Source organism: Leptodactylus fuscus, unplaced genomic scaffold (genome assembly GCF_031893055.1).
Source record: "Leptodactylus fuscus isolate aLepFus1 unplaced genomic scaffold, aLepFus1.hap2 HAP2_SCAFFOLD_421, whole genome shotgun sequence".
Taxonomy (NCBI): Eukaryota; Metazoa; Chordata; class Amphibia; order Anura; family Leptodactylidae; genus Leptodactylus; species Leptodactylus fuscus.
The window spans coordinates 79,214-102,650 of record NW_027440446.1 but is presented as its reverse complement, the minus strand read 5'-3'; the positions used below and the strand labels follow the sequence as shown (position 1 = coordinate 102,650).

General features: G+C 42.7%; 22 non-coding genes across 22 annotated transcripts; all 22 read left to right on the top strand.

Annotated features, from left to right (window-relative positions):
• Positions 1–508: 508 nt before the first annotated feature.
• LOC142188351 (U2 spliceosomal RNA) lies at positions 509–699 on the top strand. Its single transcript, XR_012712852.1, has one exon. It is a non-coding gene; the product is annotated as a U2 spliceosomal RNA (small nuclear RNA).
• A 613-nt stretch (positions 700–1,312) lies between these two features.
• Positions 1,313–1,503, top strand: LOC142188350 (U2 spliceosomal RNA). The gene has a single exon (XR_012712851.1). It is a non-coding gene; the product is annotated as a U2 spliceosomal RNA (small nuclear RNA).
• Positions 1,504–2,116: 613 nt separating this feature from the next.
• LOC142188349 (U2 spliceosomal RNA) lies at positions 2,117–2,307 on the top strand. Its single transcript, XR_012712850.1, has one exon. It is a non-coding gene; the product is annotated as a U2 spliceosomal RNA (small nuclear RNA).
• Positions 2,308–2,919: 612 nt separating this feature from the next.
• LOC142188348 (U2 spliceosomal RNA) lies at positions 2,920–3,110 on the top strand. The gene has a single exon (XR_012712849.1). It is a non-coding gene; the product is annotated as a U2 spliceosomal RNA (small nuclear RNA).
• Positions 3,111–3,724: 614 nt separating this feature from the next.
• On the top strand, positions 3,725–3,915 carry LOC142188345 (U2 spliceosomal RNA). Its single transcript, XR_012712847.1, has one exon. It is a non-coding gene; the product is annotated as a U2 spliceosomal RNA (small nuclear RNA).
• Positions 3,916–4,528: 613 nt separating this feature from the next.
• LOC142188344 (U2 spliceosomal RNA) lies at positions 4,529–4,719 on the top strand. The gene has a single exon (XR_012712846.1). It is a non-coding gene; the product is annotated as a U2 spliceosomal RNA (small nuclear RNA).
• A 613-nt stretch (positions 4,720–5,332) lies between these two features.
• Positions 5,333–5,523, top strand: LOC142188343 (U2 spliceosomal RNA). Its single transcript, XR_012712845.1, has one exon. It is a non-coding gene; the product is annotated as a U2 spliceosomal RNA (small nuclear RNA).
• A 613-nt stretch (positions 5,524–6,136) lies between these two features.
• LOC142188342 (U2 spliceosomal RNA) lies at positions 6,137–6,327 on the top strand. Its single transcript, XR_012712844.1, has one exon. It is a non-coding gene; the product is annotated as a U2 spliceosomal RNA (small nuclear RNA).
• A 613-nt stretch (positions 6,328–6,940) lies between these two features.
• LOC142188341 (U2 spliceosomal RNA) lies at positions 6,941–7,131 on the top strand. The gene has a single exon (XR_012712843.1). It is a non-coding gene; the product is annotated as a U2 spliceosomal RNA (small nuclear RNA).
• Positions 7,132–7,744: 613 nt separating this feature from the next.
• Positions 7,745–7,935, top strand: LOC142188340 (U2 spliceosomal RNA). Its single transcript, XR_012712842.1, has one exon. It is a non-coding gene; the product is annotated as a U2 spliceosomal RNA (small nuclear RNA).
• Positions 7,936–8,548: 613 nt separating this feature from the next.
• LOC142188339 (U2 spliceosomal RNA) lies at positions 8,549–8,739 on the top strand. The gene has a single exon (XR_012712841.1). It is a non-coding gene; the product is annotated as a U2 spliceosomal RNA (small nuclear RNA).
• Positions 8,740–9,352: 613 nt separating this feature from the next.
• LOC142188338 (U2 spliceosomal RNA) lies at positions 9,353–9,543 on the top strand. The gene has a single exon (XR_012712840.1). It is a non-coding gene; the product is annotated as a U2 spliceosomal RNA (small nuclear RNA).
• Positions 9,544–10,156: 613 nt separating this feature from the next.
• LOC142188337 (U2 spliceosomal RNA) lies at positions 10,157–10,347 on the top strand. The gene has a single exon (XR_012712839.1). It is a non-coding gene; the product is annotated as a U2 spliceosomal RNA (small nuclear RNA).
• A 613-nt stretch (positions 10,348–10,960) lies between these two features.
• On the top strand, positions 10,961–11,151 carry LOC142188336 (U2 spliceosomal RNA). The gene has a single exon (XR_012712838.1). It is a non-coding gene; the product is annotated as a U2 spliceosomal RNA (small nuclear RNA).
• A 613-nt stretch (positions 11,152–11,764) lies between these two features.
• LOC142188334 (U2 spliceosomal RNA) lies at positions 11,765–11,955 on the top strand. Its single transcript, XR_012712836.1, has one exon. It is a non-coding gene; the product is annotated as a U2 spliceosomal RNA (small nuclear RNA).
• Positions 11,956–12,568: 613 nt separating this feature from the next.
• LOC142188333 (U2 spliceosomal RNA) lies at positions 12,569–12,759 on the top strand. Its single transcript, XR_012712835.1, has one exon. It is a non-coding gene; the product is annotated as a U2 spliceosomal RNA (small nuclear RNA).
• A 613-nt stretch (positions 12,760–13,372) lies between these two features.
• LOC142188332 (U2 spliceosomal RNA) lies at positions 13,373–13,563 on the top strand. Its single transcript, XR_012712834.1, has one exon. It is a non-coding gene; the product is annotated as a U2 spliceosomal RNA (small nuclear RNA).
• Positions 13,564–14,176: 613 nt separating this feature from the next.
• On the top strand, positions 14,177–14,367 carry LOC142188331 (U2 spliceosomal RNA). Its single transcript, XR_012712833.1, has one exon. It is a non-coding gene; the product is annotated as a U2 spliceosomal RNA (small nuclear RNA).
• Positions 14,368–14,980: 613 nt separating this feature from the next.
• On the top strand, positions 14,981–15,171 carry LOC142188330 (U2 spliceosomal RNA). Its single transcript, XR_012712832.1, has one exon. It is a non-coding gene; the product is annotated as a U2 spliceosomal RNA (small nuclear RNA).
• Positions 15,172–15,784: 613 nt separating this feature from the next.
• On the top strand, positions 15,785–15,975 carry LOC142188329 (U2 spliceosomal RNA). The gene has a single exon (XR_012712831.1). It is a non-coding gene; the product is annotated as a U2 spliceosomal RNA (small nuclear RNA).
• Positions 15,976–16,588: 613 nt separating this feature from the next.
• LOC142188328 (U2 spliceosomal RNA) lies at positions 16,589–16,779 on the top strand. Its single transcript, XR_012712830.1, has one exon. It is a non-coding gene; the product is annotated as a U2 spliceosomal RNA (small nuclear RNA).
• Positions 16,780–17,392: 613 nt separating this feature from the next.
• On the top strand, positions 17,393–17,583 carry LOC142188327 (U2 spliceosomal RNA). Its single transcript, XR_012712829.1, has one exon. It is a non-coding gene; the product is annotated as a U2 spliceosomal RNA (small nuclear RNA).
• Positions 17,584–23,437: the final 5,854 nt, after the last annotated feature.

Below are 23,437 nucleotides of genomic sequence, written 5' to 3'. Positions count from 1 at the left end.
ATGCTGTGACTGACTCTACCTGAAAGGTACTTCATTAATTATTTTCTTTGATTGATTGATTGATTGATTGATTGATTGCAAATGACATTACTGCTGCAAAGTGTCTGATTTGCTGCCATTTTATTCAATTTTAAATGCATTGAATTCTTTTAAAATTTTTGGGCATAAATTTATTTCTGAACTTGCACTTGACCGGACACTTGAATGGGTGTGGTCAAACGGTGGGAGTGGTTTATGCAGATTCGCAAAATTCGGCAAAATCCGCTGGCGTCACAAGATAACATTTGCACATGTCACTTTGCCTTGCACAAAAGTTTTTCTTTTCTTTTTTTTCACTTTTGGTGGCAGGTAGGGAAAACCTGCACAAGCTAATTGATTTCTACTTCATTAAGGGAAAGGAAAAAAAAACAAAAAAAAAAACAAAATAGGGCTGCAGCAGCATGGTGCACACCTTGAGCGGTGCACAGTGAACACGGAAGGGCGCCAGAACAGGTGCCGAGCGCTTGCCATCGCTTCTCGGCCTTCTGGCTAAGATCAAGTGTAGTATCTGTTCTTATCAGTTTAATATCTGATACGTCCCCTATCTGGGGACCATATATTAAATGGATTTTTAGAACAGGGAGCTGGAATCGGAGCTTGCTCTGTCCACTCCACGCATTGACCTGGTATTGCATTACTTCCAGGATCGGTGCACCCCTTTCCAATTCAGTTGAAAGAAAGAGACAGAGGACTGACCGACCAACAGAGAAGATTGCTGCACCTGGCAAGCTAGCAAAGAGAAAATTGACAGTTGGACGTGGCCTGATGCTGTGACTGACTCTACCTGAAAGGTACTTCATTAATTATTTTCTTTGATTGATTGATTGATTGATTGATTGATTGCAAATGACATTACTGCTGCAAAGTGTCTGATTTGCTGCCATTTTATTCAATTTTAAATGCATTGAATTCTTTTAAAATTTTTGGGCATAAATTTATTTCTGAACTTGCACTTGACCGGACACTTGAATGGGTGTGGTCAAACGGTGGGAGTGGTTTATGCAGATTCGCAAAATTCGGCAAAATCCGCTGGCGTCACAAGATAACATTTGCACATGTCACTTTGCCTTGCACAAAAGTTTTTCTTTTCTTTTTTTTCACTTTTGGTGGCAGGTAGGGAAAACCTGCACAAGCTAATTGATTTCTACTTCATTAAGGGAAAGGAAAAAAAAACAAAAAAAAAAACAAAATAGGGCTGCAGCAGCATGGTGCACACCTTGAGCGGTGCACAGTGAACACGGAAGGGCGCCAGAACAGGTGCCGAGCGCTTGCCATCGCTTCTCGGCCTTCTGGCTAAGATCAAGTGTAGTATCTGTTCTTATCAGTTTAATATCTGATACGTCCCCTATCTGGGGACCATATATTAAATGGATTTTTAGAACAGGGAGCTGGAATCGGAGCTTGCTCTGTCCACTCCACGCATTGACCTGGTATTGCATTACTTCCAGGATCGGTGCACCCCTTTCCAATTCAGTTGAAAGAAAGAGACAGAGGACTGACCGACCAACAGAGAAGATTGCTGCACCTGGCAAGCTAGCAAAGAGAAAATTGACAGTTGGACGTGGCCTGATGCTGTGACTGACTCTACCTGAAAGGTACTTCATTAATTATTTTCTTTGATTGATTGATTGATTGATTGATTGATTGCAAATGACATTACTGCTGCAAAGTGTCTGATTTGCTGCCATTTTATTCAATTTTAAATGCATTGAATTCTTTTAAAATTTTTGGGCATAAATTTATTTCTGAACTTGCACTTGACCGGACACTTGAATGGGTGTGGTCAAACGGTGGGAGTGGTTTATGCAGATTCGCAAAATTCGGCAAAATCCGCTGGCGTCACAAGATAACATTTGCACATGTCACTTTGCCTTGCACAAAAGTTTTTCTTTTCTTTTTTTTCACTTTTGGTGGCAGGTAGGGAAAACCTGCACAAGCTAATTGATTTCTACTTCATTAAGGGAAAGGAAAAAAAAACAAAAAAAAAAACAAAATAGGGCTGCAGCAGCATGGTGCACACCTTGAGCGGTGCACAGTGAACACGGAAGGGCGCCAGAACAGGTGCCGAGCGCTTGCCATCGCTTCTCGGCCTTCTGGCTAAGATCAAGTGTAGTATCTGTTCTTATCAGTTTAATATCTGATACGTCCCCTATCTGGGGACCATATATTAAATGGATTTTTAGAACAGGGAGCTGGAATCGGAGCTTGCTCTGTCCACTCCACGCATTGACCTGGTATTGCATTACTTCCAGGATCGGTGCACCCCTTTCCAATTCAGTTGAAAGAAAGAGACAGAGGACTGACCGACCAACAGAGAAGATTGCTGCACCTGGCAAGCTAGCAAAGAGAAAATTGACAGTTGGACGTGGCCTGATGCTGTGACTGACTCTACCTGAAAGGTACTTCATTAATTATTTTCTTTGATTGATTGATTGATTGATTGATTGATTGCAAATGACATTACTGCTGCAAAGTGTCTGATTTGCTGCCATTTTATTCAATTTTAAATGCATTGAATTCTTTTAAAATTTTTGGGCATAAATTTATTTCTGAACTTGCACTTGACCGGACACTTGAATGGGTGTGGTCAAACGGTGGGAGTGGTTTATGCAGATTCGCAAAATTCGGCAAAATCCGCTGGCGTCACAAGATAACATTTGCACATGTCACTTTGCCTTGCACAAAAGTTTTTCTTTTCTTTTTTTCACTTTTGGTGGCAGGTAGGGAAAACCTGCACAAGCTAATTGATTTCTACTTCATTAAGGGAAAGGAAAAAAAAACAAAAAAAAAAACAAAATAGGGCTGCAGCAGCATGGTGCACACCTTGAGCGGTGCACAGTGAACACGGAAGGGCGCCAGAACAGGTGCCGAGCGCTTGCCATCGCTTCTCGGCCTTCTGGCTAAGATCAAGTGTAGTATCTGTTCTTATCAGTTTAATATCTGATACGTCCCCTATCTGGGGACCATATATTAAATGGATTTTTAGAACAGGGAGCTGGAATCGGAGCTTGCTCTGTCCACTCCACGCATTGACCTGGTATTGCATTACTTCCAGGATCGGTGCACCCCTTTCCAATTCAGTTGAAAGAAAGAGACAGAGGACTGACCGACCAACAGAGAAGATTGCTGCACCTGGCAAGCTAGCAAAGAGAAAATTGACAGTTGGACGTGGCCTGATGCTGTGACTGACTCTACCTGAAAGGTACTTCATTAATTATTTTCTTTGATTGATTGATTGATTGATTGATTGATTGCAAATGACATTACTGCTGCAAAGTGTCTGATTTGCTGCCATTTTATTCAATTTTAAATGCATTGAATTCTTTTAAAATTTTTGGGCATAAATTTATTTCTGAACTTGCACTTGACCGGACACTTGAATGGGTGTGGTCAAACGGTGGGAGTGGTTTATGCAGATTCGCAAAATTCGGCAAAATCCGCTGGCGTCACAAGATAACATTTGCACATGTCACTTTGCCCTTGCACAAAAGTTTTTCTTTTCTTTTTTTTCACTTTTGGTGGCAGGTAGGGAAAACCTGCACAAGCTAATTGATTTCTACTTCATTAAGGGAAAGGAAAAAAAAACAAAAAAAAAAACAAAATAGGGCTGCAGCAGCATGGTGCACACCTTGAGCGGTGCACAGTGAACACGGAAGGGCGCCAGAACAGGTGCCGAGCGCTTGCCATCGCTTCTCGGCCTTCTGGCTAAGATCAAGTGTAGTATCTGTTCTTATCAGTTTAATATCTGATACGTCCCCTATCTGGGGACCATATATTAAATGGATTTTTAGAACAGGGAGCTGGAATCGGAGCTTGCTCTGTCCACTCCACGCATTGACCTGGTATTGCATTACTTCCAGGATCGGTGCACCCCTTTCCAATTCAGTTGAAAGAAAGAGACAGAGGACTGACCGACCAACAGAGAAGATTGCTGCACCTGGCAAGCTAGCAAAGAGAAAATTGACAGTTGGACGTGGCCTGATGCTGTGACTGACTCTACCTGAAAGGTACTTCATTAATTATTTTCTTTGATTGATTGATTGATTGATTGATTGATTGCAAATGACATTACTGCTGCAAAGTGTCTGATTTGCTGCCATTTTATTCAATTTTAAATGCATTGAATTCTTTTAAAATTTTTGGGCATAAATTTATTTCTGAACTTGCACTTGACCGGACACTTGAATGGGTGTGGTCAAACGGTGGGAGTGGTTTATGCAGATTCGCAAAATTCGGCAAAATCCGCTGGCGTCACAAGATAACATTTGCACATGTCACTTTGCCTTGCACAAAAGTTTTTCTTTTCTTTTTTTTCACTTTTGGTGGCAGGTAGGGAAAACCTGCACAAGCTAATTGATTTCTACTTCATTAAGGGAAAGGAAAAAAAAACAAAAAAAAAAACAAAATAGGGCTGCAGCAGCATGGTGCACACCTTGAGCGGTGCACAGTGAACACGGAAGGGCGCCAGAACAGGTGCCGAGCGCTTGCCATCGCTTCTCGGCCTTCTGGCTAAGATCAAGTGTAGTATCTGTTCTTATCAGTTTAATATCTGATACGTCCCCTATCTGGGGACCATATATTAAATGGATTTTTAGAACAGGGAGCTGGAATCGGAGCTTGCTCTGTCCACTCCACGCATTGACCTGGTATTGCATTACTTCCAGGATCGGTGCACCCCTTTCCAATTCAGTTGAAAGAAAGAGACAGAGGACTGACCGACCAACAGAGAAGATTGCTGCACCTGGCAAGCTAGCAAAGAGAAAATTGACAGTTGGACGTGGCCTGATGCTGTGACTGACTCTACCTGAAAGGTACTTCATTAATTATTTTCTTTGATTGATTGATTGATTGATTGATTGATTGCAAATGACATTACTGCTGCAAAGTGTCTGATTTGCTGCCATTTTATTCAATTTTAAATGCATTGAATTCTTTTAAAATTTTTGGGCATAAATTTATTTCTGAACTTGCACTTGACCGGACACTTGAATGGGTGTGGTCAAACGGTGGGAGTGGTTTATGCAGATTCGCAAAATTCGGCAAAATCCGCTGGCGTCACAAGATAACATTTGCACATGTCACTTTGCCTTGCACAAAAGTTTTTCTTTTCTTTTTTTTCACTTTTGGTGGCAGGTAGGGAAAACCTGCACAAGCTAATTGATTTCTACTTCATTAAGGGAAAGGAAAAAAAAACAAAAAAAAAAACAAAATAGGGCTGCAGCAGCATGGTGCACACCTTGAGCGGTGCACAGTGAACACGGAAGGGCGCCAGAACAGGTGCCGAGCGCTTGCCATCGCTTCTCGGCCTTCTGGCTAAGATCAAGTGTAGTATCTGTTCTTATCAGTTTAATATCTGATACGTCCCCTATCTGGGGACCATATATTAAATGGATTTTTAGAACAGGGAGCTGGAATCGGAGCTTGCTCTGTCCACTCCACGCATTGACCTGGTATTGCATTACTTCCAGGATCGGTGCACCCCTTTCCAATTCAGTTGAAAGAAAGAGACAGAGGACTGACCGACCAACAGAGAAGATTGCTGCACCTGGCAAGCTAGCAAAGAGAAAATTGACAGTTGGACGTGGCCTGATGCTGTGACTGACTCTACCTGAAAGGTACTTCATTAATTATTTTCTTTGATTGATTGATTGATTGATTGATTGATTGCAAATGACATTACTGCTGCAAAGTGTCTGATTTGCTGCCATTTTATTCAATTTTAAATGCATTGAATTCTTTTAAAATTTTTGGGCATAAATTTATTTCTGAACTTGCACTTGACCGGACACTTGAATGGGTGTGGTCAAACGGTGGGAGTGGTTTATGCAGATTCGCAAAATTCGGCAAAATCCGCTGGCGTCACAAGATAACATTTGCACATGTCACTTTGCCTTGCACAAAAGTTTTTCTTTTCTTTTTTTTCACTTTTGGTGGCAGGTAGGGAAAACCTGCACAAGCTAATTGATTTCTACTTCATTAAGGGAAAGGAAAAAAAAACAAAAAAAAAAACAAAATAGGGCTGCAGCAGCATGGTGCACACCTTGAGCGGTGCACAGTGAACACGGAAGGGCGCCAGAACAGGTGCCGAGCGCTTGCCATCGCTTCTCGGCCTTCTGGCTAAGATCAAGTGTAGTATCTGTTCTTATCAGTTTAATATCTGATACGTCCCCTATCTGGGGACCATATATTAAATGGATTTTTAGAACAGGGAGCTGGAATCGGAGCTTGCTCTGTCCACTCCACGCATTGACCTGGTATTGCATTACTTCCAGGATCGGTGCACCCCTTTCCAATTCAGTTGAAAGAAAGAGACAGAGGACTGACCGACCAACAGAGAAGATTGCTGCACCTGGCAAGCTAGCAAAGAGAAAATTGACAGTTGGACGTGGCCTGATGCTGTGACTGACTCTACCTGAAAGGTACTTCATTAATTATTTTCTTTGATTGATTGATTGATTGATTGATTGATTGCAAATGACATTACTGCTGCAAAGTGTCTGATTTGCTGCCATTTTATTCAATTTTAAATGCATTGAATTCTTTTAAAATTTTTGGGCATAAATTTATTTCTGAACTTGCACTTGACCGGACACTTGAATGGGTGTGGTCAAACGGTGGGAGTGGTTTATGCAGATTCGCAAAATTCGGCAAAATCCGCTGGCGTCACAAGATAACATTTGCACATGTCACTTTGCCTTGCACAAAAGTTTTTCTTTTCTTTTTTTTCACTTTTGGTGGCAGGTAGGGAAAACCTGCACAAGCTAATTGATTTCTACTTCATTAAGGGAAAGGAAAAAAAAACAAAAAAAAAAACAAAATAGGGCTGCAGCAGCATGGTGCACACCTTGAGCGGTGCACAGTGAACACGGAAGGGCGCCAGAACAGGTGCCGAGCGCTTGCCATCGCTTCTCGGCCTTCTGGCTAAGATCAAGTGTAGTATCTGTTCTTATCAGTTTAATATCTGATACGTCCCCTATCTGGGGACCATATATTAAATGGATTTTTAGAACAGGGAGCTGGAATCGGAGCTTGCTCTGTCCACTCCACGCATTGACCTGGTATTGCATTACTTCCAGGATCGGTGCACCCCTTTCCAATTCAGTTGAAAGAAAGAGACAGAGGACTGACCGACCAACAGAGAAGATTGCTGCACCTGGCAAGCTAGCAAAGAGAAAATTGACAGTTGGACGTGGCCTGATGCTGTGACTGACTCTACCTGAAAGGTACTTCATTAATTATTTTCTTTGATTGATTGATTGATTGATTGATTGATTGCAAATGACATTACTGCTGCAAAGTGTCTGATTTGCTGCCATTTTATTCAATTTTAAATGCATTGAATTCTTTTAAAATTTTTGGGCATAAATTTATTTCTGAACTTGCACTTGACCGGACACTTGAATGGGTGTGGTCAAACGGTGGGAGTGGTTTATGCAGATTCGCAAAATTCGGCAAAATCCGCTGGCGTCACAAGATAACATTTGCACATGTCACTTTGCCTTGCACAAAAGTTTTTCTTTTCTTTTTTTTCACTTTTGGTGGCAGGTAGGGAAAACCTGCACAAGCTAATTGATTTCTACTTCATTAAGGGAAAGGAAAAAAAAACAAAAAAAAAAACAAAATAGGGCTGCAGCAGCATGGTGCACACCTTGAGCGGTGCACAGTGAACACGGAAGGGCGCCAGAACAGGTGCCGAGCGCTTGCCATCGCTTCTCGGCCTTCTGGCTAAGATCAAGTGTAGTATCTGTTCTTATCAGTTTAATATCTGATACGTCCCCTATCTGGGGACCATATATTAAATGGATTTTTAGAACAGGGAGCTGGAATCGGAGCTTGCTCTGTCCACTCCACGCATTGACCTGGTATTGCATTACTTCCAGGATCGGTGCACCCCTTTCCAATTCAGTTGAAAGAAAGAGACAGAGGACTGACCGACCAACAGAGAAGATTGCTGCACCTGGCAAGCTAGCAAAGAGAAAATTGACAGTTGGACGTGGCCTGATGCTGTGACTGACTCTACCTGAAAGGTACTTCATTAATTATTTTCTTTGATTGATTGATTGATTGATTGATTGATTGCAAATGACATTACTGCTGCAAAGTGTCTGATTTGCTGCCATTTTATTCAATTTTAAATGCATTGAATTCTTTTAAAATTTTTGGGCATAAATTTATTTCTGAACTTGCACTTGACCGGACACTTGAATGGGTGTGGTCAAACGGTGGGAGTGGTTTATGCAGATTCGCAAAATTCGGCAAAATCCGCTGGCGTCACAAGATAACATTTGCACATGTCACTTTGCCTTGCACAAAAGTTTTTCTTTTCTTTTTTTTCACTTTTGGTGGCAGGTAGGGAAAACCTGCACAAGCTAATTGATTTCTACTTCATTAAGGGAAAGGAAAAAAAAACAAAAAAAAAAACAAAATAGGGCTGCAGCAGCATGGTGCACACCTTGAGCGGTGCACAGTGAACACGGAAGGGCGCCAGAACAGGTGCCGAGCGCTTGCCATCGCTTCTCGGCCTTCTGGCTAAGATCAAGTGTAGTATCTGTTCTTATCAGTTTAATATCTGATACGTCCCCTATCTGGGGACCATATATTAAATGGATTTTTAGAACAGGGAGCTGGAATCGGAGCTTGCTCTGTCCACTCCACGCATTGACCTGGTATTGCATTACTTCCAGGATCGGTGCACCCCTTTCCAATTCAGTTGAAAGAAAGAGACAGAGGACTGACCGACCAACAGAGAAGATTGCTGCACCTGGCAAGCTAGCAAAGAGAAAATTGACAGTTGGACGTGGCCTGATGCTGTGACTGACTCTACCTGAAAGGTACTTCATTAATTATTTTCTTTGATTGATTGATTGATTGATTGATTGATTGCAAATGACATTACTGCTGCAAAGTGTCTGATTTGCTGCCATTTTATTCAATTTTAAATGCATTGAATTCTTTTAAAATTTTTGGGCATAAATTTATTTCTGAACTTGCACTTGACCGGACACTTGAATGGGTGTGGTCAAACGGTGGGAGTGGTTTATGCAGATTCGCAAAATTCGGCAAAATCCGCTGGCGTCACAAGATAACATTTGCACATGTCACTTTGCCTTGCACAAAAGTTTTTCTTTTCTTTTTTTTCACTTTTGGTGGCAGGTAGGGAAAACCTGCACAAGCTAATTGATTTCTACTTCATTAAGGGAAAGGAAAAAAAAACAAAAAAAAAAACAAAATAGGGCTGCAGCAGCATGGTGCACACCTTGAGCGGTGCACAGTGAACACGGAAGGGCGCCAGAACAGGTGCCGAGCGCTTGCCATCGCTTCTCGGCCTTCTGGCTAAGATCAAGTGTAGTATCTGTTCTTATCAGTTTAATATCTGATACGTCCCCTATCTGGGGACCATATATTAAATGGATTTTTAGAACAGGGAGCTGGAATCGGAGCTTGCTCTGTCCACTCCACGCATTGACCTGGTATTGCATTACTTCCAGGATCGGTGCACCCCTTTCCAATTCAGTTGAAAGAAAGAGACAGAGGACTGACCGACCAACAGAGAAGATTGCTGCACCTGGCAAGCTAGCAAAGAGAAAATTGACAGTTGGACGTGGCCTGATGCTGTGACTGACTCTACCTGAAAGGTACTTCATTAATTATTTTCTTTGATTGATTGATTGATTGATTGATTGATTGCAAATGACATTACTGCTGCAAAGTGTCTGATTTGCTGCCATTTTATTCAATTTTAAATGCATTGAATTCTTTTAAAATTTTTGGGCATAAATTTATTTCTGAACTTGCACTTGACCGGACACTTGAATGGGTGTGGTCAAACGGTGGGAGTGGTTTATGCAGATTCGCAAAATTCGGCAAAATCCGCTGGCGTCACAAGATAACATTTGCACATGTCACTTTGCCTTGCACAAAAGTTTTTCTTTTCTTTTTTTTCACTTTTGGTGGCAGGTAGGGAAAACCTGCACAAGCTAATTGATTTCTACTTCATTAAGGGAAAGGAAAAAAAAACAAAAAAAAAAACAAAATAGGGCTGCAGCAGCATGGTGCACACCTTGAGCGGTGCACAGTGAACACGGAAGGGCGCCAGAACAGGTGCCGAGCGCTTGCCATCGCTTCTCGGCCTTCTGGCTAAGATCAAGTGTAGTATCTGTTCTTATCAGTTTAATATCTGATACGTCCCCTATCTGGGGACCATATATTAAATGGATTTTTAGAACAGGGAGCTGGAATCGGAGCTTGCTCTGTCCACTCCACGCATTGACCTGGTATTGCATTACTTCCAGGATCGGTGCACCCCTTTCCAATTCAGTTGAAAGAAAGAGACAGAGGACTGACCGACCAACAGAGAAGATTGCTGCACCTGGCAAGCTAGCAAAGAGAAAATTGACAGTTGGACGTGGCCTGATGCTGTGACTGACTCTACCTGAAAGGTACTTCATTAATTATTTTCTTTGATTGATTGATTGATTGATTGATTGATTGCAAATGACATTACTGCTGCAAAGTGTCTGATTTGCTGCCATTTTATTCAATTTTAAATGCATTGAATTCTTTTAAAATTTTTGGGCATAAATTTATTTCTGAACTTGCACTTGACCGGACACTTGAATGGGTGTGGTCAAACGGTGGGAGTGGTTTATGCAGATTCGCAAAATTCGGCAAAATCCGCTGGCGTCACAAGATAACATTTGCACATGTCACTTTGCCTTGCACAAAAGTTTTTCTTTTCTTTTTTTTCACTTTTGGTGGCAGGTAGGGAAAACCTGCACAAGCTAATTGATTTCTACTTCATTAAGGGAAAGGAAAAAAAAACAAAAAAAAAAACAAAATAGGGCTGCAGCAGCATGGTGCACACCTTGAGCGGTGCACAGTGAACACGGAAGGGCGCCAGAACAGGTGCCGAGCGCTTGCCATCGCTTCTCGGCCTTCTGGCTAAGATCAAGTGTAGTATCTGTTCTTATCAGTTTAATATCTGATACGTCCCCTATCTGGGGACCATATATTAAATGGATTTTTAGAACAGGGAGCTGGAATCGGAGCTTGCTCTGTCCACTCCACGCATTGACCTGGTATTGCATTACTTCCAGGATCGGTGCACCCCTTTCCAATTCAGTTGAAAGAAAGAGACAGAGGACTGACCGACCAACAGAGAAGATTGCTGCACCTGGCAAGCTAGCAAAGAGAAAATTGACAGTTGGACGTGGCCTGATGCTGTGACTGACTCTACCTGAAAGGTACTTCATTAATTATTTTCTTTGATTGATTGATTGATTGATTGATTGATTGCAAATGACATTACTGCTGCAAAGTGTCTGATTTGCTGCCATTTTATTCAATTTTAAATGCATTGAATTCTTTTAAAATTTTTGGGCATAAATTTATTTCTGAACTTGCACTTGACCGGACACTTGAATGGGTGTGGTCAAACGGTGGGAGTGGTTTATGCAGATTCGCAAAATTCGGCAAAATCCGCTGGCGTCACAAGATAACATTTGCACATGTCACTTTGCCTTGCACAAAAGTTTTTCTTTTCTTTTTTTTCACTTTTGGTGGCAGGTAGGGAAAACCTGCACAAGCTAATTGATTTCTACTTCATTAAGGGAAAGGAAAAAAAAACAAAAAAAAAAACAAAATAGGGCTGCAGCAGCATGGTGCACACCTTGAGCGGTGCACAGTGAACACGGAAGGGCGCCAGAACAGGTGCCGAGCGCTTGCCATCGCTTCTCGGCCTTCTGGCTAAGATCAAGTGTAGTATCTGTTCTTATCAGTTTAATATCTGATACGTCCCCTATCTGGGGACCATATATTAAATGGATTTTTAGAACAGGGAGCTGGAATCGGAGCTTGCTCTGTCCACTCCACGCATTGACCTGGTATTGCATTACTTCCAGGATCGGTGCACCCCTTTCCAATTCAGTTGAAAGAAAGAGACAGAGGACTGACCGACCAACAGAGAAGATTGCTGCACCTGGCAAGCTAGCAAAGAGAAAATTGACAGTTGGACGTGGCCTGATGCTGTGACTGACTCTACCTGAAAGGTACTTCATTAATTATTTTCTTTGATTGATTGATTGATTGATTGATTGATTGCAAATGACATTACTGCTGCAAAGTGTCTGATTTGCTGCCATTTTATTCAATTTTAAATGCATTGAATTCTTTTAAAATTTTTGGGCATAAATTTATTTCTGAACTTGCACTTGACCGGACACTTGAATGGGTGTGGTCAAACGGTGGGAGTGGTTTATGCAGATTCGCAAAATTCGGCAAAATCCGCTGGCGTCACAAGATAACATTTGCACATGTCACTTTGCCTTGCACAAAAGTTTTTCTTTTCTTTTTTTTCACTTTTGGTGGCAGGTAGGGAAAACCTGCACAAGCTAATTGATTTCTACTTCATTAAGGGAAAGGAAAAAAAAACAAAAAAAAAAACAAAATAGGGCTGCAGCAGCATGGTGCACACCTTGAGCGGTGCACAGTGAACACGGAAGGGCGCCAGAACAGGTGCCGAGCGCTTGCCATCGCTTCTCGGCCTTCTGGCTAAGATCAAGTGTAGTATCTGTTCTTATCAGTTTAATATCTGATACGTCCCCTATCTGGGGACCATATATTAAATGGATTTTTAGAACAGGGAGCTGGAATCGGAGCTTGCTCTGTCCACTCCACGCATTGACCTGGTATTGCATTACTTCCAGGATCGGTGCACCCCTTTCCAATTCAGTTGAAAGAAAGAGACAGAGGACTGACCGACCAACAGAGAAGATTGCTGCACCTGGCAAGCTAGCAAAGAGAAAATTGACAGTTGGACGTGGCCTGATGCTGTGACTGACTCTACCTGAAAGGTACTTCATTAATTATTTTCTTTGATTGATTGATTGATTGATTGATTGATTGCAAATGACATTACTGCTGCAAAGTGTCTGATTTGCTGCCATTTTATTCAATTTTAAATGCATTGAATTCTTTTAAAATTTTTGGGCATAAATTTATTTCTGAACTTGCACTTGACCGGACACTTGAATGGGTGTGGTCAAACGGTGGGAGTGGTTTATGCAGATTCGCAAAATTCGGCAAAATCCGCTGGCGTCACAAGATAACATTTGCACATGTCACTTTGCCTTGCACAAAAGTTTTTCTTTTCTTTTTTTTCACTTTTGGTGGCAGGTAGGGAAAACCTGCACAAGCTAATTGATTTCTACTTCATTAAGGGAAAGGAAAAAAAAACAAAAAAAAAAACAAAATAGGGCTGCAGCAGCATGGTGCACACCTTGAGCGGTGCACAGTGAACACGGAAGGGCGCCAGAACAGGTGCCGAGCGCTTGCCATCGCTTCTCGGCCTTCTGGCTAAGATCAAGTGTAGTATCTGTTCTTATCAGTTTAATATCTGATACGTCCCCTATCTGGGGACCATATATTAAATGGATTTTTAGAACAGGGAGCTGGAATCGGAGCTTGCTCTGTCCACTCCACGCATTGACCTGGTATTGCATTACTTCCAGGATCGGTGCACCCCTTTCCAATTCAGTTGAAAGAAAGAGACAGAGGACTGACCGACCAACAGAGAAGATTGCTGCACCTGGCAAGCTAGCAAAGAGAAAATTGACAGTTGGACGTGGCCTGATGCTGTGACTGACTCTACCTGAAAGGTACTTCATTAATTATTTTCTTTGATTGATTGATTGATTGATTGATTGATTGCAAATGACATTACTGCTGCAAAGTGTCTGATTTGCTGCCATTTTATTCAATTTTAAATGCATTGAATTCTTTTAAAATTTTTGGGCATAAATTTATTTCTGAACTTGCACTTGACCGGACACTTGAATGGGTGTGGTCAAACGGTGGGAGTGGTTTATGCAGATTCGCAAAATTCGGCAAAATCCGCTGGCGTCACAAGATAACATTTGCACATGTCACTTTGCCTTGCACAAAAGTTTTTCTTTTCTTTTTTTTCACTTTTGGTGGCAGGTAGGGAAAACCTGCACAAGCTAATTGATTTCTACTTCATTAAGGGAAAGGAAAAAAAAACAAAAAAAAAAACAAAATAGGGCTGCAGCAGCATGGTGCACACCTTGAGCGGTGCACAGTGAACACGGAAGGGCGCCAGAACAGGTGCCGAGCGCTTGCCATCGCTTCTCGGCCTTCTGGCTAAGATCAAGTGTAGTATCTGTTCTTATCAGTTTAATATCTGATACGTCCCCTATCTGGGGACCATATATTAAATGGATTTTTAGAACAGGGAGCTGGAATCGGAGCTTGCTCTGTCCACTCCACGCATTGACCTGGTATTGCATTACTTCCAGGATCGGTGCACCCCTTTCCAATTCAGTTGAAAGAAAGAGACAGAGGACTGACCGACCAACAGAGAAGATTGCTGCACCTGGCAAGCTAGCAAAGAGAAAATTGACAGTTGGACGTGGCCTGATGCTGTGACTGACTCTACCTGAAAGGTACTTCATTAATTATTTTCTTTGATTGATTGATTGATTGATTGATTGATTGCAAATGACATTACTGCTGCAAAGTGTCTGATTTGCTGCCATTTTATTCAATTTTAAATGCATTGAATTCTTTTAAAATTTTTGGGCATAAATTTATTTCTGAACTTGCACTTGACCGGACACTTGAATGGGTGTGGTCAAACGGTGGGAGTGGTTTATGCAGATTCGCAAAATTCGGCAAAATCCGCTGGCGTCACAAGATAACATTTGCACATGTCACTTTGCCTTGCACAAAAGTTTTTCTTTTCTTTTTTTTCACTTTTGGTGGCAGGTAGGGAAAACCTGCACAAGCTAATTGATTTCTACTTCATTAAGGGAAAGGAAAAAAAAACAAAAAAAAAAACAAAATAGGGCTGCAGCAGCATGGTGCACACCTTGAGCGGTGCACAGTGAACACGGAAGGGCGCCAGAACAGGTGCCGAGCGCTTGCCATCGCTTCTCGGCCTTCTGGCTAAGATCAAGTGTAGTATCTGTTCTTATCAGTTTAATATCTGATACGTCCCCTATCTGGGGACCATATATTAAATGGATTTTTAGAACAGGGAGCTGGAATCGGAGCTTGCTCTGTCCACTCCACGCATTGACCTGGTATTGCATTACTTCCAGGATCGGTGCACCCCTTTCCAATTCAGTTGAAAGAAAGAGACAGAGGACTGACCGACCAACAGAGAAGATTGCTGCACCTGGCAAGCTAGCAAAGAGAAAATTGACAGTTGGACGTGGCCTGATGCTGTGACTGACTCTACCTGAAAGGTACTTCATTAATTATTTTCTTTGATTGATTGATTGATTGATTGATTGATTGCAAATGACATTACTGCTGCAAAGTGTCTGATTTGCTGCCATTTTATTCAATTTTAAATGCATTGAATTCTTTTAAAATTTTTGGGCATAAATTTATTTCTGAACTTGCACTTGACCGGACACTTGAATGGGTGTGGTCAAACGGTGGGAGTGGTTTATGCAGATTCGCAAAATTCGGCAAAATCCGCTGGCGTCACAAGATAACATTTGCACATGTCACTTTGCCTTGCACAAAAGTTTTTCTTTTCTTTTTTTTCACTTTTGGTGGCAGGTAGGGAAAACCTGCACAAGCTAATTGATTTCTACTTCATTAAGGGAAAGGAAAAAAAAACAAAAAAAAAAACAAAATAGGGCTGCAGCAGCATGGTGCACACCTTGAGCGGTGCACAGTGAACACGGAAGGGCGCCAGAACAGGTGCCGAGCGCTTGCCATCGCTTCTCGGCCTTCTGGCTAAGATCAAGTGTAGTATCTGTTCTTATCAGTTTAATATCTGATACGTCCCCTATCTGGGGACCATATATTAAATGGATTTTTAGAACAGGGAGCTGGAATCGGAGCTTGCTCTGTCCACTCCACGCATTGACCTGGTATTGCATTACTTCCAGGATCGGTGCACCCCTTTCCAATTCAGTTGAAAGAAAGAGACAGAGGACTGACCGACCAACAGAGAAGATTGCTGCACCTGGCAAGCTAGCAAAGAGAAAATTGACAGTTGGACGTGGCCTGATGCTGTGACTGACTCTACCTGAAAGGTACTTCATTAATTATTTTCTTTGATTGATTGATTGATTGATTGATTGATTGCAAATGACATTACTGCTGCAAAGTGTCTGATTTGCTGCCATTTTATTCAATTTTAAATGCATTGAATTCTTTTAAAATTTTTGGGCATAAATTTATTTCTGAACTTGCACTTGACCGGACACTTGAATGGGTGTGGTCAAACGGTGGGAGTGGTTTATGCAGATTCGCAAAATTCGGCAAAATCCGCTGGCGTCACAAGATAACATTTGCACATGTCACTTTGCCTTGCACAAAAGTTTTTCTTTTCTTTTTTTTCACTTTTGGTGGCAGGTAGGGAAAACCTGCACAAGCTAATTGATTTCTACTTCATTAAGGGAAAGGAAAAAAAAACAAAAAAAAAAACAAAATAGGGCTGCAGCAGCATGGTGCACACCTTGAGCGGTGCACAGTGAACACGGAAGGGCGCCAGAACAGGTGCCGAGCGCTTGCCATCGCTTCTCGGCCTTCTGGCTAAGATCAAGTGTAGTATCTGTTCTTATCAGTTTAATATCTGATACGTCCCCTATCTGGGGACCATATATTAAATGGATTTTTAGAACAGGGAGCTGGAATCGGAGCTTGCTCTGTCCACTCCACGCATTGACCTGGTATTGCATTACTTCCAGGATCGGTGCACCCCTTTCCAATTCAGTTGAAAGAAAGAGACAGAGGACTGACCGACCAACAGAGAAGATTGCTGCACCTGGCAAGCTAGCAAAGAGAAAATTGACAGTTGGACGTGGCCTGATGCTGTGACTGACTCTACCTGAAAGGTACTTCATTAATTATTTTCTTTGATTGATTGATTGATTGATTGATTGATTGCAAATGACATTACTGCTGCAAAGTGTCTGATTTGCTGCCATTTTATTCAATTTTAAATGCATTGAATTCTTTTAAAATTTTTGGGCATAAATTTATTTCTGAACTTGCACTTGACCGGACACTTGAATGGGTGTGGTCAAACGGTGGGAGTGGTTTATGCAGATTCGCAAAATTCGGCAAAATCCGCTGGCGTCACAAGATAACATTTGCACATGTCACTTTGCCTTGCACAAAAGTTTTTCTTTTCTTTTTTTTCACTTTTGGTGGCAGGTAGGGAAAACCTGCACAAGCTAATTGATTTCTACTTCATTAAGGGAAAGGAAAAAAAAACAAAAAAAAAAACAAAATAGGGCTGCAGCAGCATGGTGCACACCTTGAGCGGTGCACAGTGAACACGGAAGGGCGCCAGAACAGGTGCCGAGCGCTTGCCATCGCTTCTCGGCCTTCTGGCTAAGATCAAGTGTAGTATCTGTTCTTATCAGTTTAATATCTGATACGTCCCCTATCTGGGGACCATATATTAAATGGATTTTTAGAACAGGGAGCTGGAATCGGAGCTTGCTCTGTCCACTCCACGCATTGACCTGGTATTGCATTACTTCCAGGATCGGTGCACCCCTTTCCAATTCAGTTGAAAGAAAGAGACAGAGGACTGACCGACCAACAGAGAAGATTGCTGCACCTGGCAAGCTAGCAAAGAGAAAATTGACAGTTGGACGTGGCCTGATGCTGTGACTGACTCTACCTGAAAGGTACTTCATTAATTATTTTCTTTGATTGATTGATTGATTGATTGATTGATTGCAAATGACATTACTGCTGCAAAGTGTCTGATTTGCTGCCATTTTATTCAATTTTAAATGCATTGAATTCTTTTAAAATTTTTGGGCATAAATTTATTTCTGAACTTGCACTTGACCGGACACTTGAATGGGTGTGGTCAAACGGTGGGAGTGGTTTATGCAGATTCGCAAAATTCGGCAAAATCCGCTGGCGTCACAAGATAACATTTGCACATGTCACTTTGCCTTGCACAAAAGTTTTTCTTTTCTTTTTTTTCACTTTTGGTGGCAGGTAGGGAAAACCTGCACAAGCTAATTGATTTCTACTTCATTAAGGGAAAGGAAAAAAAAACAAAAAAAAAAACAAAATAGGGCTGCAGCAGCATGGTGCACACCTTGAGCGGTGCACAGTGAACACGGAAGGGCGCCAGAACAGGTGCCGAGCGCTTGCCATCGCTTCTCGGCCTTCTGGCAAAGATCAAGTGATTTGTCTGTTCAGTGGCAAGTTATTTGGTCCAAGTCAGTGCGACAGGCCCTCTTAGGTACCCTCCCCCTCGGCCTGGTGGGATCGTCCGGGTTCATTGCCCGGACTTCACCCACCTGCTGCTATAGGGGGGGAGGATTAGTCCTGAGAGGAACGAGGAGGGATCCCCCAGTGAGCTCTCTTTTGAGTCCTTAGTGGCTAAAGAGAAACATTTTGTTGCGTTGGTTGCGGTAACCGGTTGCGGACATGGACAGGCCTTTTAAACAAGTGCCTGAATATGTCCGCATCCCAAATTCCCTGAGGATCCACCTCAGTGGAGCTGAGACTGGAGGCCGTCCAGTTGTTTTTGTGGTAGAAAAGGTGTTGGAGGGCGTCCTCCAAGTACATAGGCGTAATGTCCTGGCCATGCAGGACTACCAGAAAAGAGGGGACTATGACATTACTTTTAATGGCCCGGAATATTACAAAACTGCCTTAGGCATGGCCCGTTTACACCGCCAGAAATTAGCTGATATGGGCGTTGATGTGCTACTGCACCATGGCGAGAGAACCATACTAACTCTTAAAATGTACTCCCCATTAGTGCCTGATGATGTAGTAATAAGGTTTGTTAAATTCTTTTTTCTAGACGTGGAATTCCTTGGATCCGTCGAAAATGAATGCGGCATATGGTGCGTCAAGTGGCGGTTCTCAGTCAATTTAAAGATGGGCGAGGATGGACGACCACTACTCCCACCCGCCCGGTTCCGACTCGGTACGGTGAATGGCGACCTCTTTTATAAGGGGATGCAGCCCTTCTGCAGGAGCTGTGGGAAGTACGGCCACACCAAAGAAAGCTGCAATGTTACCTGTCGAAATTGCGGCGGCACTGACCACCAGATGAAGAACTGTGAAAGCGACAGGCGCTGCAATTTCTGCCAGCAGGTGGGACACCTGTACAGGGAATGCCCCCACAACAAATGTGCCGGAGATGACACGTCAGCTGAGCCTGGCCCGGAGGGAGAGGAAAAGGAGGAGGAGAGGAAGGAAGAGTCACCAATGGAGACCACAGGTGAAGAACCAGAGGTGCCCCCGGCCCCCCCAGAGGTACCGCCTGATCCCCCGGAGACCCCACCGGCCCGCCAGGGGGGGGAGCAAATGGAGACTGCTGGAACAGAGTCTGCCGAGTTGGTGAGCATGGTCATTGCAGATACCCCGAGGGTAGGGACCAGGATTGTATTTGAGGAGGGCGAAGCTGTAGACCTGGGGCCAAAAAAACTCAAAAAGTCTGCCTCGCAGGGTACTAAGGGTGCTGGGAAGACCCATAGTGGCAGCGGGCCTAAGAGGTCGGAAAGCCAGCCAGCGCCCGACTCAGGGTCCAAGTCCGGGTCAAAGAGAGGGATAGGTATGGGCATTCTCAGAGATCCTAGGTTCCATTACGGGGATGAGGGGGTGGTGTCGCCCAGGGGAGTGGGCGTGTCGGGTGAGACTGGTGTGCCCGCCCCAGGTGATGCTGTCCCTGACCCGTACGAAATGGTAAACACACCGCCATGTGCGCAGCCCCCCCCTCCCGTAGATCAGCCGGGTGAAAGCCCGAGGGAGGAAGGGGGGTCCCCGGGTAGACCACTTGACTCATACGAAATGGATCTGAATGCCCAGTCCCTGGAGGCCCTAGTGGACCTGTGGCCAAACATTGACGCGAGATCCCGTAGCGGGGTTATCTGCGGTTTTGACGATGCTAGCTCCCTCTCCTTTTCCCCCAGGTCTGACCTGAGTGGGGAAGATTGCCAGATAGTGAGGCGGGCTGGTGGGTCAGAAGATTAGCATACAGAAACCAGGAAGTCTTCCTTGGGATGAAGTATCGTTGTTTTTTTCGTGTGAACTATAACCTCTCCTTCTCTCCTCATGGCAGTCCTGAAGGGCATTACACTAAATATAAGGAGCGCCAGCAGCAGAAGGAGGCGTGCGGCTTTAATGAATTATCTTTCACTTTTATCGGCATCAGTGTTTTTCCTGCAGGAGTGCAGCATCCCCCACCGTTCAAACTACGAAATCTACGAAAGAGACTGGATCTATGGTTCGTCTGCGTGGTCCGGGTCTAACGAGCCCGGATCCGCCGGGGTCGCCATTCTTTTTAGGGGAAACATTCAAATTGATTTTATCCAAGAAATTTTACCTGGTAGGATTTTATTGGTTAAAGCTTTTATTGACGGCACTAGATGGCAGTTTTTAAATTTTTATGCTTCCCCCAACAGAGACGACAGGGCAAGGATGATGGAGGTATTACAACTGCATATAAATTCTGCTGAACCCCTCATCCTTGCCGGGGATTTTAACACCGTCCTCAAGGGTGAGCGCCGGCTGACAAGCAGCAATAGTCGCAACTACGATAAAACCTCCGGTATGCTCAAAAACATAATCATTGACAATAATTTAACAGACGTGTACAAAACTTGTAACAGGGGCATACCGGAGGAAGCCGGCGCCACCTGGAGCAACGCAACCTGTAGTTCTAGAATCGATTTTGTTTTATGCTCTGAGGACGTACTGCCATCTAGTTGCGAGGTTTTAGCCAATGTTTTTTCTGACCATAAAATGATATGTTTTACTGTGAATCTTAATAATAATCATTTTAGAGGTTTTAGGTCTTGGAAATTGAATGTTTCCCTGCTAGACGATCCACGGGTGGCAGAAGATTTTAAAAGGTTTTATGCGGTCTGCAGGCGGCAAAGAAATCCCCAGTCCTCCATCGTAGCCTGGTGGGAAGACACAAAAAAGAAAATTCGTAAGTTTTTTATCAAATGGGGAAAAAAGATCGCAAAGGAAAACAGGGCTTTTTATGACAATTTAAACACCCGCTTGCAGACCTTTTACTATTTTAAAAACCATGGCCTTGATATGGAACACGAGATTTTAATTCTGAAGGAAGAAATTAGAAAATGTCTGGAAAAGAAAGGGAAGGAGATTATCTTCCGCTCCCGTATTAAGCACATAGAACAAAATGAAACGTGTTCCAGATATTTTTTTAAAAAGGCAAACGGTAAAAAAGAGTGCATCTCAGAAATTGATGGTGAATCTAATATCCAAAATATTTTAAAAAAGGTACATGGTTTTTATTCTAACCTTTTTAGTGCTAAGCCCGTGGATCAGTCTTTTTTAGATGACTCGCTGAAAGAAATTACAGCAGTTTTAGACCCTGTCTCACAAAACTTTTTATCCCGAGAGCCCAATGAGAGGGAAATTTTAGACGCTATTAAAAGCTTTAAGACGGGGAAGGTGCCCGGACTGGATGGTATGCCTGTCGAATTTTATGTAAAGTTTTATGAAGTTTTAAAGGATGACCTTTTTACTTTGTTTTTAGAGGTTTTTAGATCCAAGCAGATCCCGGGGTCCTGGAAAAGAGGTGTGGTAACTTTGATATATAAAAAAGGAGAAAAAAGTGATTTAAAAAATTGGAGGCCAATCACACTCCTAAACACGGATTATAAAATCATGGCTAAGCTGTGTGCTACCCGCCTCAAAAACATCGCCGCTAAAATAATTCACGGAAACCAGGTATGTGCAATCCCGGGGCGCAACATCTGGGAGAACCTTAATTTAATAAAGGACGTGATAGAGGATACTAAGAGCCGCAGAGGTCATTTGGCAATACTTTCCATAGACTTTGAAAAAGCCTTCGACAGAGTGTCGCATTTTTATTTGTTTAAGGTTTTAGAGAAGATGGGCATACCTGAAGGTTTTTTATTATCGCTACGGGCTTTTTATGACTGTTGTACTAGCCAAGTTTTAATCAATGGTTTTAAAACAGAGGAATTTTTTTTAGAATCAGGGGTAAAACAGGGGTGTCCCTTGTCCCCACTGCTTTTTATTTGTGCGTTAGAGCCTCTTTTAAGTGTAATACGCAAAGACAAGCAGATCCATGGCGTCCCCCTCCCAGGGGGGGCGGGGGTCGAGGCTAAAGCAGTGGGGTACATGGACGATGTCGCGATTTTATGCAGGGACACCCCTTCGCTTTTAAAAACATTAAGACAAATCGAGTTTTATTGCTGTGCCTCTGGTTTTAAGGTTAATTTTAACAAGAGCTCTGTTTTAGAAATTGGGAGAGGAATGGATTTTAAAGATGTACCCGTCCCAGTTTTAGAGTCAATAACCATTTTAGGCATTTCTTTCAGCGAGTCTAATAATGGCGTGACAAGTTGGAACATGGTGGCGGACAAGGTAAATGCTAAGCTGTGTCTCTGGAAATTGAGGAATCTGTCCATGGAGGGTAAAGTGCTGGTTTTAAAGATGATTATTTTACCGATTTTACTCTATTTAAGCATGGTGTTCCCTCCCCCCACAAATATGCTTAAAAAAATCACGAAAAACTGTTACACGTTCTTTTGGAACTCCCCTATGGAGAAATTAAAACGAAGTGAAGTAATGAAGTCCAAAAAGAACGGGGGGAGGGATTTTCCCGATTTTAGCAGATTCCTTTTATTAAAATATTTTTGCTACGTTTTTAACACTCTTTTTAAAAACAACCATTGGTCATATTTTACTCGTTATTATCTAGGTTTTTTTATGCGGAGATTTAAGTGGTTCGATATCGTTTTAACAGCCCCTTACTCTTTTAAATTAGTCCCGCACTATGTGATAATAGAAAAAATTGTGTTTTTATATGACTTAAAAAGTAAGAGTGTTGAACTTCTTAAGAATAGCAAAAAGTTAATCGCAGATTTTAAAAGCAAAGAGGTCGTGTGTAAGATTGGTAACCTCAGTGAGCAAAAGAGCAAAACCGCGTGGATTTTAATTAACGCTTCTTATCTTTTTAACCCACAGAGAGACCTCGCCTGGAGTTGCGCCCAGATGTGCCTTCCATGCCGGGCGTTCCAATACCGGAGGGGCTATGCGAGGTCCGCCGTCTGTCCCAGGACTGGATGTAGGAGAGATGAAACAATACAACACCTCCTTTGGGACTGCAGTTTCGCGCAAGATTTCTGGAAGCTGTTTTTTCCACTTTTAAAGAAGATGGCGGACCTCCAGATTTTAACCCCTGAAACTATTTTATATGGACTATTCAGATGCCCCTCCCAAAGACATCAGGCGACGGCGTGGAAGGCCATCAACACAGCAAAGGGCGCACTCTGGGCGGCGAGAAACATTTTAGTCTTTAAACATGAACTTTTAACTACACGCGACGTTTTAAATCTGTGTTTTAGTGGAATGTATTTATATTATGTTTTAGACA